Raw genomic sequence first — 18,306 nt, forward strand, 5'->3', positions numbered from 1 at the left:
GATGGAAAAGAAACACATTACTGTTGCTCACTGGAAAGGAAAGTGAATTTAGCTCTCTGGTGTATTTCGTGCATGATCTATAGTTGCCATGGTAATGATGGCTGAGCACAGTATAATGAATATCACAGTGTTAAAGTCTAGTGTTCTCACTGCTCAACATTTCTTATTTTCACACGCAAATAGGACAACAGATAAAATGACAAATAATGCCTACTTATGAATTTGAGGAGTGTTGGATTTCAAACAGGATACACCAGCTGATTGGCAAGCTTCTCTCACATATACACAGCTGTTAGAAAATGATTAGCCAAAGCATTTGATATGCATTTCATCAGTTCATGCATTCCCTGGGAATCAAACCCACAGCCCTGCCTTTGCTGTTATTTACTACTATCTAATCTGCCTTTTGTGGTTACTGAAATGTTGTTAAAATTGATTTTGACATTTGAAACAGGTTTCTACTTCTACTTCTAAGAGCTAATAAATATTCTTTAGAAATTTTTATACAAGAAGTACTCAAAGTAACTTGCCATTATTGTCTGAATCGAAGTTTTCTTATTTAGTGAAATGTTAAAAGCAATGACAAGGCTACTTTATTAATTTAAAATATTACTTAATCACCTGCCACCTTGCTTTACTGGCAAATGACAGGACGATTGTGCCTTAGCAATGCTTAAAAAAAACTTTATAAATATATAAATAAATAAATAAATAAAAAAATAAAAAAATAATAATAATAATATATATATATATATATATATATATATATATATATATATATATATATATATATATATATATATATATATTTGCATAATATATGTTTATTAGTCTAAATCTAAAGAAATCTAGATTAAAGGCTACTTTATTCTGTGTTAAAAGGTGCGTGAGACCCTCTAATGATCTAGGGGCAAACTCACGTGGCCTGTAAACACATGCGCGAGCAGGCGCTATGACATGAATAATGTGGCGGAGAGCATAATTTATGATTTGAGATATAATGCAACTTCATAACCAATCCTCGCACTCAGGAGTGAAGCGTAGGTGAACTTGTTTGATTGACGTCGTGGGAGTCCGTCCGCAGACCACCGTATGCACGCGCGCAGCCATTGCACTGAACCGCACCAACGATGCAGAGAGGATGGAGACGATCTACAAGGAGGCACGATGGTTAATAGCATAGCGAATTCTGTCGTTTTTTATTAAAAACGCCATCCACTGCTATTTCCATTGGATTTTTTTGGAAGTGAGGGATCCGAAATCCGTTTTTTTTTTTTGGAAAACGTCTTTTTCTAACCTTGTTCATTCGGTCCCAAAATGAGCAAACAGCTCCATGCGGTACGTACGAATCGAGTGCATGTTTTACATGTTTCTTTGCTCTCTAAAGAACTCGTTTCATTATAGTGCAAGCTATATTGGATGTTCATGCAGCTGCACTGAGTCGCTGTTGGCTGAAATGAAAGCACGCCTACTCAAAGTCAGCAGCAGAGCTTTGCGCATGTTGCGGGGATCATGTCTCAAATGTTCAGAAACACCTCTGATTGTGTGTTGAGTTATCTGTCCCAAAGGAGTTCATGTGCATAACGGGGTCTTGCTAAGTAGCACAAGTTGACATAATTGTTTGCAATCTCTCCGGTCATTTCAGCGTCAAATCATTATGAATTTACTCAGAAACGCAGTCCAGGCGCAATCAGGATCAAGTTCAGGTTGGCACTGTTGCTTATACTGTTTACTTGGGTTAACCGCTTTTAAATGTGTGTGCTTAGGATTTATTACCCCAAAAAGAGCCTGTAGTTGATCAACTTTTCAGCAACAAATACACTGTAACGTCATTCAGTCACTTGTCAGAAATGTGTAATGGTGAATACAGCTAAAGTGGGACAATTGAAGATAATTTGTCATTTGCCTGTTTTTAAAATATACAGTAAAGCAATATGGCTGCAATAATGTCAAACCATTTTAGTTTATGATGCTCTGATTTCATTGGGATTTTTAGACGCATATTCACTCTAGTTAACTGAACATTTAACAGAACAGTAGCCTGCATATGTATTTTGCATATTTTTGATTGTGTAAGAGACCTTAAAGATTTATCAGTATACTCTTAAGACAGAGTCTGTATATAACACTTTGTGATATTTTGTACACTTTGTGTGGGTTTAGAGGTTTGAAAATCAGTCATGTCATAACAGCCTCCTTATTTTATTGAGAAATAATTTTGGAAACTCTATGTGACCCTGATTGATCTGTGTTGTTAAATGTTAAATTGAGAACATCTAGGCCACATAAAAGTTAGCCAAATAAATAAGAGCAAAGTGGTTTATAAGCTTGCAGGTTATTAAATGTGTTTCCAAAGTTCTTTGAAAAGGGCAAACTCTTAAGAGTGGGCGAATGATATACAGTTAACAGGAATCACGACTTGAATTTTAGTGCAAAATTTTACTTTAAAAACATTTCCTCTAGATACGTTGTCAAGAATTGCTGTATTTGATTATATTTTAATATAATGAAATACATTAACATAACAATATACTGTAATTTTATACTTTATATAATAGACACCTATATTATTTACTCTTCAACAAGGCACCTGCAAAAATGTTAGAGATGCAAGATTGTTTCTAATTTTGTTTGCATGTCAGACAAATAAGCATTTAGATTGAAATGCAGAATGAATTTACATTATGAGTTAGATTATTCTATTATGATTAATAGAATAATATTTAAACAGAACAAAATAAATTTGCTTGTGTTTGCAGTGGACATTTAGTATGCATTTGGCTTGTTTTTTTTCAATCAAAATGTATTCATTAGGCTACATGGTAATATAACATTCTTACTGTCTGTAAAACATAGTTTGAAATGATGAAAAGGTAGTTTGAAAGATATGAAGTTATTGCCTTCGTGAGGCTCATCACTCCCTCACAAGGTCACCAAATCCTTGGAATGTTTTCCTCTAGAAATCCATCTTAAACCATCTTGACTGGGCAACAGGCCAATACGAGTCAGCTTAATTATCTGGGTCTCTCATGTTAGAAAGAGCAGAAAGAAAAAAACAGAAAATGTTGGTATTAACTTCCTATTCCGTTCATAATCAAGAAAACCTTTAGAAATAATAATACGAATAATAACAGTTGGGTGAGTCACAATTATTTATTGCGATGAATTAAAATGTATTAATTTTGATGTATATAGGGGTCCATGTGAGGCTTCATGTTTCAGAGTTTATAATGATGATTTCAGGATTAATGATACCTAAACAAACCTGGTTTGAAGGAAGCAGCAGAGCAGGGACTGGATCGACTTGATAAAGCAAATCAGACTAAAGTAGGTCTTCTGTCAACTAGGTCACCCTGACCTACATAGCTTGTCCCATGGAAAATACTCAGCTTTTTTAATCATAATGTACCTATGTCATGATAGAGCAAGGAGAGACATTTATTCAATTCACAACATACTGAATAGACGAAGTGTGGATTACCAATACAGATCTATGTATATAGCCCACATTAGTATGGTGAAAAACCAATATTTTAGGGAAAATAACTTATGCCTTTGTTTAGTTAGAGATATTTATCACTAAATACAGTTTGCATATATAGTGCTGAGACATGGCTGACCTGCCAAAGTAACAAACAAATGTCATTTTTAGTTTCATGATGGTTTTTTTTTACCTTGAAATATCAGTTTCAGAATCATTCTGATGGTACTCTGACTTCTAAGGCGAATGCACATGTACAGCTATCCACTGTAATTACCACAGTGATGTATTTTACAACAGCAAGTTCCAGTCAGTCACTTAACCGTAGATGGGCTGCAAAGTCACAAAAATACACAAAACTACACACAGTTGCTTTAATCTAATTATTATAGCATGAAGTTGTTACTGGACATTTAAAGCGTTCGTCTTTTTAAAAAAACTACGTTTCATCATGCCGGTATGCTACTGCTCTTCAAGCATTTTTAAGTATTTGGATTCACATGTAGTTTTAGGATTTCTACTCAAGTTGCGGGATTACATCATCCCATGTGCTACCCTTTTAAGTTTTTACTCTCTAATCTCTATCTCCCTCTTATACACACATTTTCTCACTCTCAATAGTGGTGTGGAGAATGGAGGCAGCCAGAGCTGGCACTTTAATTCCACGGTACTTTTTCCTCTTCATATCTGTCAGCGGGTCGCTGCATAATTAGCTGCAGATATCTGCACAGGTTTCCATGGTGCAGCATCATCTCTGTGTGAAAGGCCTGCCTACACATAAACACTCTCTCTCTCATACACACACAGCAGAATGCTGGAGGTTTAGCACTTTATTATAATTATCGCCTATTATTGCAGATCTGGAACACCCTTACTCACTATGTGACTTCACAACTAGGAGCAAAGCAATGGATCTGCTGTCTTCTCGGTGGACATAACGGTTCTTTGTTGAAGTGTTTGTTGAAGTGTTACTTTCCCATCTGTTGTGTGTTGTGTTGCGGTTTGCCAGTCATGGGAACACCCACAAGTTTTCACCTTTTGAATCATCGCTGTAGGTAAGAATGTCTGCGTGATGCATAATTTTCAGCGCTTGCCTTGTAATCGGTGTTCCCCAGTGACTTGCGGTTTACATCCTACTTAGGGTTACCACAGGAACATCACGTTGAGGTTGTGAAGAAGCGATATTTGCTCTTTCTGTATGTCTGTCTGTCTGTCTGTCATCATTCTCTGTACGCTGGCAGCTAAGACATTTTTCAGCGTTTCAGCCTACAGACAAGGTTTCGTTGCAGTGTTGTGTGGGCGTCTGCAGTGTAAGAGCTTACTCTGTGGAGAGAGAGCCAGAGAGCGGGGGCTTCCAGTTGTGTTCTACTGCAATGGCAGGCTGAGAGCGGCCCCTGCTGTGTGTGAGGAGGGTGACTGAAGAGCTGAGTAAAAGTTATTCAGCATGCTTATCCACTCAATCAGTCATTCACTTTCCCACCTGCAGCAAGGGCACTGGCTGTATACTATTGGACCGATGGTGTGTGTGAAGTTTCTTAAATGAGGAGGTAAAATCCCTTCTGTGTTCAGTCCTATTTCATGCTTACAGTTTATGGCTTGAGACACATGTCTTACCTTACACTTGATTTTTGACAACCAACCAATACTATTTATACTTTTATGAATAGAAATTAAATGTATTTAAAGTATAGAATACTATTAAAATGTTTGTTTTTGAAAAAAAAGTATCTCATGCTCACCAAATTGGCATTATTTAATCAAAAATACAGTACCAATGGTTATCTTGTGAAATTATGATAATTAAAACATTTTTTATTTTAATATACAGTATTGTTCAAAATAATAGCAGTACAATGTGACTAACCAGAATAATCAAGGTTTTTCGTATATTTTTTTATTGCTACGTGGCAAACAAGTTACCAGTAGGTTCAGTAGATTCTCAGAAAACAAATGAGACCCAGCATTCATGATATGCACGCTCTTAAGGCTGTGCAATTGGGCAATTAGTTGAATTAGTTGAAAGGGGTGTGTTCAAAAAAATAGCAGTGTGGCATTCAATCACTGAGGTCATCAATTTTGTGAAGAAACAGGTGTGAATCAGGTGGCCCCTATTTAAGGATGAAGCCAACACTTGTTGAACATGCACTTGAAAGCTGAGGAAAATGGGTCGTTCAAGACATTGTTCAGAAGAACAGCGTACTTTGATTAAAAAGTTGATTAGAGAGGGGAAAACCTATAAAGAGGTGCAAAAAATGATAGGCTGTTCAGCTAAAATGATCTCCAATGCCTTAAAATGGAGAGCAAAACCAGAGAGACGTGGAAGAAAACGGAAGACAACCATCAAAATGGATAGAAGAATAACCAGAATGGCAAAGGCTCAGCCAATGATCACCTCCAGGATGATCAAAGACAGTCTGGAGTTACCTGTAAGTACTGTGACAGTTAGAAGACGTCTGTGTGAAGCTAATCTATTTTCAAGAATCCCCCGCAAAGTCCCTCTGTTAAAAAAAAGGTATGTGCAGAAGAGGTTACAATTTGCCAAAGAACACATCAACTGGCCTAAAGAGAAATGGAGGAACATTTTGTGGACTGATGAGAGTAAAATTGTTCTTTTTGGGTCCAAGGGCCACAGGCAGTTTGTGAGACGACCCCCAAACTCTGAATTCAAGCCACAGTACACAGTGAAGACCGTGAAGCATGGAGGTGCAAGCATCATGATATGCGCATGTTTCTCCTACTATGGTGTTGGGCTTATTTATCGCATACCAGGGATCATGGATCAGTTTGCATATGTTAAAATACTTGAAGAGGTCATGTTGCCCTATGCTGAAGAGGACATGCACTTGAAATGGTTGTTTCAACAAGACAATGACCCAAAACACACTAGTAAACGGGCAAAGTCTTGGTTCCAAACCAACAAAATTAATGTTATGGAGTGGCCAGCCCAATCTCCAGACCTTAATCCAATTGAGAATTTGTGGGGTGATATCAAAAATGCTGTTTCTGAAGCAAAACCAAGAAATGTGAATGAATTGTGGAATGTTGTTAAAGAATCATGGAGTGGAATAACAGCTGAGAGGTGCCACAAGTTGGTTGACTCCATGCCACACAGATGTCAAGCAGTTTTAAAAAACTGTGGTCATACAACTAAATATTAGTTTAGTGATTCACAGGATTGCTAAATCCCAGAAAAAAAAAAATGTTTGTACAAAATAGTTTTGAGTTTGTACAGTCAAAGGTAGACACTGCTATTTTTTTGAACACACCCCTGTCAACTAATTGCCCAATTGCACAGCCTTAAGAGCGTGCATATCATGAATGCTGGGTCTTGTTTGTTTTCTGACAATCTACTGAACCTACTGGTAACTTGTTTGCCACGTAGCAATAAAAATATACTAAAAACCTTGATTATTCTGGTTAGTCACATTGTACTGCTATTATTTTGAACAATACTGTATAGTATTTTAGCAAAGTAACACCTGCACACCTGGAACGATGAAAGGTGCATGGGAACAAAATCAATAAAATAGTTGAATTGAAAATACTTGCTAATTCTTAAACTTTATTAAAGTCAACGTTTCATTCCACCAACCTTCATCAGGCAAATGTTTTAGAATGAGCAAATATACAGTATTTTAAAAGTACTTTCTTTCCGCCTACTGAATTTTCAGCAGCAATTCATCCATACGATACTTCAGAAATCATTCTTATATGCAGATTTACTGCTCAAGAAACATTTCGTCTCACCAATATTGAAAAAAGTATATTTTTGGAAACTGTGATACACTTTGTTCAATATTCAATTAAAAAGCATTAAATTAGTCACAGTTTATTGAAGACTTGCTCTGTTACTGTATTCATTTCTTAAAAAATATTTTTGGATCACAAAACAGTGTTGTACATTTATACTAGAATTTATAGTACCAAATTATTTATTAAAGCCAAGTCACAAACTTCAAATCAAGTTTATGTATTTTTCAAATTGAGAATATCTGCCTCCATTCATATGACTTTTTGCCTTCAATTGCAATTGGTGTTTTAATTGTGATCATGTGGTCTTTGTTTGCTAGAGTTTTTGAAGTTCACGATATTGTAGGTGTCTCATTTGTCATTTTTAAGTTAAGAATGGTTTTCACAAGCACCCCCTATGTGCCCTTGGTATGCCTTCTTGCTTTTCAGAATGGTTTTGAGGAGTCATTGCCTCCCTTTCTCTCTCAGACAAAGCACACCTGTTCCTCTGTACAGACAGTGTTTGTGTTTTGTGTTGGTTTGTGCTTTCCTCCTGAGTGAGCAAGTTACATTGGCCATTCAAAGCAAAATATTGCTAATGATGTCATATTGATGTAAATAACAGGGAACTTGGTAGGTTTGATGATGATAGTGTTCCTGTAGCTCAATTGGTAGAGCATTGCGCTATCAAGCGCAAGGTTGGGGGGGTCAATTCCCCGGGAACACATTATAGGTAAAAATTGATAGCCTGAATGCACTGTAAGTCGCTTTGGATAAAAGCGTCTGCTAAATGCATACATTTAATTAAATTTACATTTAATATGGGGTTATGAACAGTTAATATGTTTTGTATTCTATGTAATTGTTTTGGAAACGTTACACAGTTACCATTAGGAATATTAAGATCTTGAATGTAAATGCATAACATATGCAATGTTATTGAAGATTGTTATTCATAGTGGGGGTGGTCTCACTTAAAATGCATCTATTGGACACACACTGGACTAATTGTTTATTTGCGTCAAGCTTGAGTAGACTGCATCCGGTTAAAGCAGCCCACCATCACCATCACAATTCACCGCTTCTTATTAAAACAGTCTAGAGGCAGGCTGACCGTGGGAGGAGAGAAGAGATTGGCTGGTTGACGTGATTGGAATAAACAGTGATTCCTGACCGGAACCCCCCCCAAAAAACCTACTTTATTTCTTTATCGCTTTGTCTTACACTTCATTTGTATTCTGACTGAAATGCCCATCTTCTCATACACAATTGCTGACACAACATGACCTGTGAAGATTCACACATCAGCAGGACAGATCACGTTACTCAAATATTCATGGATCTTTTTAAAATTCACAAGCTCTTTGCTTTGATTTTTCAACACACAACTGAAGGTCACAAGACTGTAAATCCACATCAAGTGCGATGCTTAGGATGGCATCACAGTTGCCTAATAATAATGTTATTAATAAATGATGAGCCTTACTAAAGTTTCCCCATGCACTTCCTCACAATGCATACATATTCAGGAAATATTCAAGATCAAGGTCTGCTAAAATGTCCTTTAAAAACTATTATATAGTAGTTTGCACTGTAGAACTGTATATGTTTTATTGATTTTATTTAAATTATTATTATTTATTTTTTGCATTATGCTTATGCCTTCTAGTTTGGCCAACAATGCACTTTATACTGCCATTCGAAATTTTGGGTTGTGTCCTTTTCTTTTTCTATATTTTTTTATATTCATAATTTAAGGTGAGACACTGCAGGCAAAAACACTGTTTTTTCAAGCACCTGTCAATTTTGAGATTTTGGGCTTTTTGGTTTTTCATAAAGTGCTTTTTCAAATTAGTGGAAGGAAAACATCTAAAAGACACTGTTAAGTGTTTCTTTTATAGCACTTTATCTGTCTGTGTCAATAGATTTCAATTACAAAACATATTTTTAAAGGCCGTTTTCTCAAAATGAGTTTTTTCTTCAACACTGAGCCATAAATCTCCACTTCAGTAGCACTTACACACACCAAACTTGACATTTTTATTCCTGTCTATATTCTGAAGGTTTTTACAGAGGGATTTGTTCATATATATTTTCCTTTATTATATACAACATTTTATTCCCACCAAAATTGTGAAAATATATTGTTTTCTGGCTGTTCAAAGTATTTTCTGAATTATGGAGTGACAAAAAAAGATAACCAGAATTCCCTCTGTAAAATCATTTGACTCTAATATGTGAAAAAAATTAAACAAAAAATTTGAAACTGACTTCATCTAGTGTTCAGATTTTTGCACTACAAATTTATGCAAATTAGCACATATTTCATAAAATAATGCCTCATTTGCATATTTAAACATAACATTTTTGAAAACTTATAATACAAAAAATCTTTGCAATAATCAAGGTAATCAATCAACTGGGTAAGTAAGGTGATAACTATTAGTTATTTTTTTTTCCCTATTCACCTGCAGTGTCTCGCCTTAATTGTGGAAAGATGCATTGAATTGACCAAAAGTGACAAAAGTCCTTAACGTTTTGTAGTATCACATTCAACATCACAATTTATAATTACTCACTAAAGCACTGACGGGTATTTTGTCTGACTGTTCTCTGATTTGGCTCTGCCCACATGCAAGAGATATAATAAAAACAGATTCAATCTTATAGAAACCATGTCAGCGATTGTCGTTGATTTTTTTTCACTGACGATCATTTGTGAAAATGCACTGCTGCAATGTATATACAAATGTATTTAGCAGCAAAGACATCTTATTGGTCCCAGCAGTACGTCTCACTGGTGAGCATATATTCAAAGCTGTGGCCAATCATAAAGCTTATCAGTAACATTAAGGCATCCAGCGGCAGAAACACCAAGCAATCAACAGTAGCAATAAAACTGCTGTCAGAGTGAATGGGATATAAGAATATTGTAATAGCCAGCTGGTAAAATAGACATTTTTGTTAACACAGAGAAATAAGGTTGATCTATTATTGTCCTGTAAGGCAGACACTTGGTTCAACTCTCTGAGCCGCTGAATAAACTGGGCCACAATCTCTGATACCATAGTGCGCTCGTCAGGGCATTACCGTCAAAACCAACATGGAAGTGACTAAAACTGCAATTCATCAACTGGCTCCAAAAGGGAGTCAGTCCCATAGACTCCCCATGTTAAAATTCCCAACTTTACAGCAGAAAGAAACATGTTTACAGCCTGGTACAAAACATGGTTTTGGTCTATATAGCTAATTTTGTGTGATTTTTTTTATATAACTTATCTGTTTAAATTATATTAAGCCTTAGAGTTCTGCATAATTAAGGGCGTGGTCACTTGATTGACAGGTGGATTGCCGTTGCTGTCACCACCGTTGAGCTAGGGGGGCGTGGTTTCAGCAACCAGCTCCCGCCTCTTTCCCCATTTTTGATTATCCGGGAGTAATAATAATAATTATTATAATTCCTTACATTTATATAGCGCTCTTCTAGGCACTCAAAGCGCTTTTACATTGTCAGGGGGGTATCTCCTCATCCACCACCAGTGTGTAGCATCCACCTGGATGATGTGACGGCAGCCATAGTGCGCCAGAACGCCCACCACACACCAGCTTACTGGTGGAGAGCAGACAGGGTGATGGAGCCAATCAGCAGATATGGGGATTGTTAGGAGGCCATGATGGTCAGAGGCCAATGGGCGAATTTACCCAGGATGCCGAGGTCACACCTCTACTCTGGGATTTTTAATGACCACAGAGAGTCATGACCTCTGTTTAACGTCTCATCTGAAGGACGGTGCTTGTTGACAGTATAGTGTCCCCATCACTACACTGGGGCGCTTGAACCCACACAGACCACAGGGTGAGCACCCCCTGCTGGCCTCAATAGCACCTCTTCCAGCAGCAACCTAGTTTTCCCAGGAGGTCTCCCCTCCAGATACTGACCAGGCTCAGCCCTGCTTAGCTTCAGTGGGCAACCGGTCTTGGGCTCCAGGGTGATATGGCTGCCGGCGCACTATCAAGACGGCGACTTCTCGCTCCGCACATTTTGAGCTCTTCAGAAATCTATGGGTGAAGTCACGGACACTACATCCATGTTTTTAGTTTCGCAGAACTATCTAATTTTGACAAAATTCTCAGAACAGCCTGATTTGAAAAGGGATTTTAAAATGGGTATTTAAAAAAAAAAAAACACTAGGTGGATTTTTATCATTATAGGATGGATGTGTACACACAGTTATGTACAAACAACCTGTAAAGTGAATTTTGCATCCGATGACCCCTTTATAACGTTTGGGCAAACTATCACTTCAAATAATGAGAGATTGAATTTGACAGTATCCTGCCCTTAGTTGAGCATGTAGCATGTACTTTGTGCCCTTATGTTGTTTCGCTTTTTCCTGCTGTTTTTCCCATTGATTGTTTGGTCAGATTTGAAGGTTGACAGGAGTCGCTCATAATGCAGATAGAACGAGAGAATCCTTACAGTATACAATAGTTTGACAGATACGTAACTGGGGAATTGTGTAGTATGGAAAGGCTTTTGGATTTGGTTTACAATCATAAGGTTTCTTTAAATTCCATTTTATAATATGCCCTAAAAACAGAAGACATATACAAATTCTTACAGTCTGTATTTTTTTTAACAGAAACATATTTTCTCTTTTCTTTGTTTGTAGGATCTTCTAAATTAGTTTGTATTTTTTTTTCTTGATATGTCCTTGTTCTGATACAGGGCAAATAAGGATTTACTGCTGAACCTAAAATGTTCAAATAAGCTGACTTCAGGTGAATGAGAATGAGAAACTGGGGCAAAACATAGAACTGGACCCATATACTAAGTGATCTCTTGCTACAATATGTACTTTGAGCCGATTTGCTTTAGTTTAGTCATGCATTACATGGCAGTGGCATTTCTTGAAATTATTTTTCTATTCATTTTCAATTAGATAGAGGAACATAGGCATGTAGGAATGTAGGCCTGGAGTGAAGTGTATCAATCTGTCTTTGTGCAGCAGATGGAGCCATGGCTGCATTTTGAAGCATTTCAATCAGCTATGTGATAATGATATTTAGAAGCCAAAGCAAGCTATTTATATAATCTGAAATTCAAATGACATGTCGTTCCAATTCTGTATGACTTTCTTTAATCTGGAAAACAAAAGATATTTTGAAATGAGAAAATGTCTCAATGAACAATACTGTTTTGCATCCTATCACCTCGCATTATAAAGACAAGGGTCGTGAAAATATCTTCTTTGTGGTACTCAGAAGAAACAACGGCATAGAGGTTTAGACTGACATCAAGGTGCTTAAAAGATAACAGAATTTTCATTTTTTTTAAGAATTATCGCAGGTTTTGATTATTTTTCTTTTTTTTTAATAATAGAGCTATACATACTTCATTATATTACATTTGATACAGGCTCTGGCTTACATGCAGAGTAGTGCATATCTCATAAATATGGAAATAGAAAATGCTTGATGGTTTGAAGTCAAAAGTAATCCTCATTGAAGAACTGCATTGATATTTCTGACAGTGGCTATGAAGTACAGCCGAAATAGCAAGTCTTATCTAGAAGATTAGTAAGCATTAAGTATGTTTGCTTTAGTGTCTCGTTAGCATAGCCACGACGCACACGCTGTAGTCAGCAGTAGATGATAAAATGACAGAACTTAATTCATATCCTCTGTCTTGCACTTTCTCCTCCGTAGCCTGCAGTTTCCATGGCAACTCTGTGTAGCATGAGCGCTTGTCAGCCCACTCAGGCAGGCTTCGCTGTGTGAAGTCACAAATAAAACATTCTCTCTGTTCATCTCACCATCCCCACTGCAGTACAAACCCAAGCACTTCCTCCTGACTATACCAGTTCTAGCAACTCACACAGGAACCATACCAGTCCACTCAATTTGTCCTCCTTTGTGGAGCAGTGGAAGAGTTGCAAATCGGTCTGTGATCATGTCAAGTCTGGAAGGGCTTAAATCTGCCATCATGTACAGTAGAGTACGTGTACATGTACATGCAGAAGCAACAGAAGTTTTCAGTTGCTGGCAAGGTAATGTTTTACATCAGACATTGAGGTACAAAGCTGGGACTGTCAAGCTTGATATGTATTTTAGAAAATAAAAAGCATCTTTTTTTCCCCCTGTTGTCAGTAGGTTTTGTCTTATATTTACAGGAACTTAGTCTCTAGTCTCTTTTCCAGAAATGACACTGTTATTAATACACGATCACTCCATGGTTTGGGCATACTCTTTAAGATTATTGTACTGCATGACTGAAGCTTTGGTATTTGCATATTGTGCGCCTTAGGAGCTAGTAGCTAGTTAGTAGTTATTTATATTGAGGTACAATTTAAAGGAACACTACATAAAAAAATTAAAAAAAGCATTCATAGTAACCGAATGAATAAAAATGTACCATAAGAGTGTTCCAAATGACTTTTGCACTACATACATAGTCTTCTAAAAATAAATAAATAAATACATTAAAAAAAAAAAAAAAAAATATATATATATATATATATATATATATATATATATATATATATATATATATATATATATATATATGTATGTATATACTAAAATGTATTTAAAATACATTTATCTCATGCTTCATGCTAAGTGTGCTACAAATACATTTACATATTTATGTACTTAGTAAAGTACTTAGTATTTATGTACTTAGTTAGCATTGTGCACAGGTAGTACTCCAAATAAAGTTTAATTATTACTTTTAAATCAGTAAGTCTAGAGTGATACAAATATGTTAATAGATTTGAACTGAAAAAAAAAATGTTTTAAATATCTGACACTGGACCAAAAATATTTGGCCAAGATACAACTTTTTGAAAATCTGGAATCTGAGGGTGCAAAAGAAAAAAAATAATGAAAATATTGAGAAAATTGCCTTTAAAGTTGTTTAAATTAAGTCCTTAGCAAAGCATATTACTAATCAAAAATTTAGTTTTTATATATTTACAGTAGTAAATTTACTAAATATATTAATGGAACATAATCTTTACTTAATATTCTAATGATTTTCGGCATAAAATAAAAATGTATGATTTTGACCCAAACAATGTATTTATGGCTATTGCTACAAATATATGATTTGTGAACCTGATCCACAGGTTCACTGAAAACAACCGACTATACCAGTCAGTTGATGTGTTTTGTCCATACAATGAAATACAATGAAAGTTATTAAAGGTCCCGTTTTTCATGCTTTTTTGAAGCTTTGATTGTGTTTACAGTGTGCAATATAACATGTGTTCATGTTTCGCTTGTAAAAAAACACAGCATTTTTCACACAATTCACTTATCTGTATACCGCTGTTTTCACTGTCATAAAAACGGGCTGATGACTTCCTCGTTCTATGAAGCCCCTCCTTAAGAAATACGTTACGAGTTCTGATTGTGCCAGCGGTTCTTGTGTTGTGATTCGACAGCAGCTTAGAGCACGCGCTGCCCTCATGGAAACGTTATTGGACTAGTTTTGAGAAGCAAGTGGGCAGGATTTGTTTTGAAAACCTGGAAATCCTGATCCTAACCATAGACAGTAAAAGAACGCACGTGCTGGAGATGTACTTATAATCACAGGAGCGTTTTTACTGACGAGATGCGCATGAAAATCGCATTTGATTTTTTTGCACAGCCCTAATGTCTAGTTAACAAAGCTAAACAGCGTTGCCCTTTGTGTAATAAGTTACAGAAACTGTTAAACGCACCAACTTGAATAATAAAATACACTTAAAATGTTATGTGGTCCATAAACAACGCCTTCTCCAGACAAATAGGGAACTGCTCCACCATAATGTGCTGACATAGTTTTACATGTGGATTATAATTTTCGGGAACCATTAATCTCCAAGTACAGCATCCCTGGGAAGCCCAAACAAATTCAATTAGACTCTGAGATGAAAATAACAGCGTTTCGACGACATGGCGACAAACATAAACGCAACTCTTCTTCTTCTCTGTCGGAGCGCAACAAGGCCACGCCCCCTTTTTTGTGTATTGATGTGGATGGAGGTTAGTCAAAAAACTGTTTTAGTGACGTCATTACTGCAGGAACTAGAGGGATGTAGTACAAACGGGTCGTTTTTTTGTGTAGGTGAATTCTGTTAAATAAAATATCTCGCTTGGCATTGAACTTTGAGCTTTAGAATTTTACAGATATTATTTATACTCTAACTACAACATTACACACTAACTAAAGTTTAAAACATGGGATCACGAAGAACGGGGCTTTTAAAGTTAACAACACTGTCTTTTATTGTACGGACAATAGACAGAATTTTCATTTCTTGGATGAACTATCCGTTTAACAAGTGGAGGTTTAAGACATTTATGGACAAATATTATATTGTCTGGCTCACTGGGATTGCAGCATTTTGTGTAAATGACTACATGGTGCCTGACGGTACCTGCTGGGTCATTTCCCAGCCCTGGAGGATGTGATTTGTAGTTAAAGTGTTTCGCTCCAGCTGATGTTAATTTTGTCCACTGCAACTGGACCTGAGTGAGGAACACAAATAAAAATCACAAGAAACACAAATTCCTATCAGTAAAAGAATTTGCTAGTTTTATTGCCTAAAAAGCTTGAATGTTTAAACAGGTCTTTCCTTAATTCAGAGTACAAATTTTCACCATGTGCTGACAAAATGCAGGGGCACCAGAAATAACAAAGTAGGCCAGAGCAATGCTTTCTGGGATGCCTAGACACCCTTTGGGTGCCATCAAGAGATTTTTGTCTAATATTACTCTCTTGCGTGGCTGCCTGTTTTTGAGTCTTGTGACATTGAGGGTTTTACAGCATCTTTCAGGCTTCAATCCCTCTGCTTAATATCTGATTTGGTCTTTTTGGACTAATGGGCTGTTTATTTTATGTTTAGTTGGTATTAATTATCAGTCTATGCACATGACCGTAGTCGATCTATTATGAGTAGAGCCTGAAAAAGAAAATGTGAATGTTGCGGAGGATTCGTTTATTATGCACTATACACTGTAAAACGCATAGCATATCAGTTCCATTTAAAATACACCTCTTCTTAAAACACAAAAATGCTATAGGCAGGAGCAGGGGATGAAACTCTTGCTCCGCGAGAGGCCATATGGGCTGTGTTAGTGCCTGGAGGTGCTCTCCTTCAAGTGACTCAGTGATCTCGTCTCCTCACGTGGCAATTCCACTTATCCTCAACTCTCCGCCGCGGGCCGTCAGCATTAGAGGCAGGAATCATTGTGTGTGCCCTGCTGTGCTTTATAATAAACATTGACGATGTGTTTTAGCATTTGTACTACCTCGCTAATGTGAAGCAATGTTGATGGTATGTCCCAGAAACAGAGGACCTTGGGGAGGATTGCTCCATTTTCCCCTTCCTTCTGTTTATTAATTTATCTGTTTTATTTGTACCATGGCTGACCTGAGGACAGCTTAGCCATCTTTAAATGAGTGCAAGATGCTTTGGTGAACTTTTGCATTTGAAGGACGTAATTGCATTTTAAAGATTTCAGACTTTTCCCACTCTGTTCAAATCATGTCAGGATGGGCACTTTTGACCCTTAAAGTCTTTGTTTTATTTGTTTACTAACAGTAAACTATATAACATCGACCATACGTGCATTACAGGACAATTCTGTCATTTTTTTTTTATTCCGAACTGTTGTAAAGAAATGTCATTTGGTTCTATTTTTACTAAAACTACGAACTAAAACCTTTAAAAAAATAAAAACTTAATCTTATATTATTTAAGATGGTTGCCAAAGAAAGAAATCTCATTTTAATTTTGTTTAACGGTAAAACTATATAGGCTTATTAAACAATAATAATAATAAATCACAAAATGCTACAAAATTTTAAATTATCTAAATGAAATTCAAATTGTTAAATGTAAGAAAAAAAAAACGATTCAAAATATTATTAAAAAATAAAATTCATTGTGTGATGGAAAAGATGGTGGGAGAAATTGTATTTTTGGTAACATTTTATTTTAAGGTGTCCTTTTTACACGTTATATTTATATATGCATAATAAATTCATTACATTACTTTTTTCATCACTTTTTATTTACAAAGTAACTGTAATGAATGTAACCAAATGAATTGGTTACATTCCAGTCCATATATCTTTTCTATATGGAGAATGTCCTCGAGATTGAATAGAGGTTGGATTTCACTTGGTATTCTGCATCAGTAAGATGGTCCCGTGATGCTATACATCATCATTTGTAAGATGAAGACTGGGCCCCATCTGCTCTGCCTCGCTGGGACAATGACCTTAAATGTTACGCTTCCATTAAACAGAGCGAGTGAACCTGAGCTTGGCATGTTAAATTCTGCTGTTTGCCATACTGTGCGAATTACAATTCTTTTCCCCAACATTGATCGCTGGCTGTGGGCTCCCCTCAGGAGATGTGATTTAATTACACTCCGCCCTCTCTTTTGGTTAAGGCTTTTTCATCAGAATGCTTCCGTGTGCCGTGGGAATCTGTAAGCACGAGGTCATTGGCTTCACAGGACCTCAGGTGCAGGAAGCTGGTTGGCATTTGTTGAACAATACCAAGCGTACACCTGGAACTGTGATATTCTGTTATGATTACCATGTGTGAGCCCTTCCTGTTCAGTGAATTCCCATCCGTCATTTAGTTATTTATTTTGCCATTGAGTTCTTAAAGGAATAGTTCACCTAAATATTTAAATTCAATATTCAAGGATGCAAAATGGCATTTTGGTAGGTTTGTAGTGTCTTATTTTATAGTCTTTTTTTAAATTAATTAATTTATTTTTTAAGTGGACTGTTAATGCTTAAAGTCTCATTTTAGAAATGTTAGTTTATTATATGTTGTTTTGTTGCATACGTGTAATTGTATACCTGGGCTGAGATTCTTAATCTCAGTATGGGTTTTCTCCTAAAAAAAAAATACAAAAATAAAATAAAAAGCCCACTCTGATATTATTAATTACCTGTATGTTATTTTCTTTTTAAACACAAAAGAATAATTTTTGAAGATTCTTCACTGCACTCTTTTCCATATAGATAGATAATTTATTGTCCCTTATCGGGAAATTTGTTCTCACAGATTATCATACAGCACACG

This window comes from Carassius gibelio, chromosome B6, assembly GCF_023724105.1.
Source record: "Carassius gibelio isolate Cgi1373 ecotype wild population from Czech Republic chromosome B6, carGib1.2-hapl.c, whole genome shotgun sequence".
NCBI classification, from domain to species: Eukaryota; Metazoa; Chordata; class Actinopteri; order Cypriniformes; family Cyprinidae; genus Carassius; species Carassius gibelio.